General features: G+C 37.7%; 1 long non-coding RNA gene across 1 annotated transcript; it reads right to left on the minus strand.

The window, feature by feature from the left end:
- Positions 1-801: 801 nt before the first annotated feature.
- Positions 802-1,882, minus strand: LOC138489640 (uncharacterized). Its single transcript, XR_011274845.1, has 3 exons — positions 1,715-1,882; positions 1,510-1,625; positions 802-1,054 (listed from the first exon to the last, which is right to left on the minus strand). It is a non-coding gene; the product is annotated as an uncharacterized lncRNA (long non-coding RNA).
- Positions 1,883-2,087: the final 205 nt, after the last annotated feature.

Raw genomic sequence — 2,087 nt, forward strand, 5'->3', positions numbered from 1 at the left:
ACACTATTACTATACACTGCATATACCGTGCACCAGACCCCAAGACTTAATTTGAGGACGATATATCACACCTCAAATTGTGTAATACCAAACCCAAATCTCAAGTTATCCTTTTGGGTGATCTTAATCTGGGCTATCAGGACCGTAAAGACTCTAAAGCCGCTGCTATTGCCGACAATATGTAGGAATTAGGATTTCGACATAGAATCAATGAACCTACCCATAATAAAGGTCGAACCCTTGACTGGCTGGCCGATCACAATAGTGACATAAACATCACATCTAATACACCTTGTGCTTGGTCAGACCATCACATAATCTCCTTCAGTATAAAAGAAAGCACACACTCTAACAATCTGCTCCTGGCCCTACCCATAAATACGAGAAATAAATGCAATATAACTCAGGAGAAACTCCTGCCTTTTCTCCAGCCTATTATTAACCACAATACATCCATCACAGATCCCACTGCTCCTTTATAATCATACCTTACTCACAACCATTAACAAGTTAGCGTGCTTTAAAATCTCGCAAATCTAAACCATGAGTGCACCTCAATATCTGGTACACCCCCCACCTCAGATCTCTACGGATACTGAAAAGAAATGCAGAAACGTTATGGAAAGGTACCCCTACTACAGCCAATAAATATAACTTCTCACTAGCTTCCCTTAACTACAAAATAGCCATTGTCCAGGCCAAAAAAGACAATTATAATGACTGTATCACCAATGCGAAATCAGGCACTAAGGAACTCTTTAATATCTTGAAAGATTTAGAATCGCCTGCTCCACCCCCTGATGCCTGCACCAACGATATCTTCTGGAGCACCAATATACAGAATGCATTACAAGACAAAATGACCATGCTTCAAAGCAAAATAGAATCCAAAAAACTCCAATTTGGATTTATACAAACAATAATTAATTTCACATATGGCCATCATAAAAAGCAAAAAGGAAACAGAAACAAAAATGATGTTCTTTTGCTGCGTTGTGATTTCCAGCTCTACGCGTTTCGGGGAAACTCCCCTTCTTCAGGGGCAACAGAAAATCTGCAATTACATATATACATACAGTTAATCATCACCTTTACATCTGTTGAAAGATCAAGACAACTTTAGACATAGTAACAACCACAGTTAATTACAATTTATACAAAGCGACTAATATTTTTTTAAAAAGCTCATTCCCTGTGTATTTTTACTCAGGGCTGGTGAACCGTGGTTCCAACACTGATGTGACTCCAAAAAGAAGAACTAAAAGAAACATTCTAAGGACAGTAAAAAACAAAAATCTAATGTGTTCCAATGTATACTCTATTTCAAAAGATCTAATGTCAGAGTAGTCAAAGAATGTCCACACTCATCTCTAATCCCTAAAGAGTCCCAGCAAGGTGTCAAATAACGTCCCAAGATCATATTAGTTAATCAGGAAGCAAAGAACCTCAAGTAGTAAAAGTCAACTCAAAATAGAATGCTATCCACCCAATAAAGAGTAATATGCTTACCCAAACAGTATTGAGAATTACCAACAATTCTCAAACGAACCGTGATGAAAATAAAACACCAGGTAAAACCACCTTCAGTAAAAATATAATCCAAGGCTCCTACGTATAATAGGATTCTAAGGAAACATAAACACCCCCAATTAGTGTTGACAATAGTAACCAACTGAATAGAAAGTAACTTAGACCCAATAAGGACTACTTTTACCTCAAAAGACGTATCTGTTGAACATATGTTAACTTCAAAAGCAGGACCGGCAGATTCAACTTATCCTGGGTAAATAGGTCCAATATTCAAATGTAACGTCTAGCCACTTGTGGGCTACAAATCCCATACTGTGAAATAAAAAAAAAGGGGTAAACACAAATATAGCCATTACAGTCATTCAAACCTCAATGGCCCAATGTTAAATAGAAACTAAGATGGTGCTAACTACAGCAACCATAAATAATACTTTCAGAGAATGAAAATAGTCTACTAAAAAGGCAACAATCCGTGAAGTTCAATGTGACGCACACCGTTCGCATGATGTCCACAAACGGACTGAGTAACTGTGCCGACTTATATGAGACCAGGCACA

The sequence above is a fragment of the Ambystoma mexicanum genome, chromosome 9, assembly GCF_040938575.1.
Source record: "Ambystoma mexicanum isolate Mex_15411 chromosome 9, UKY_AmexF1_1, whole genome shotgun sequence".
Lineage (NCBI taxonomy): Eukaryota > Metazoa > Chordata > Amphibia > Caudata > Ambystomatidae > Ambystoma > Ambystoma mexicanum.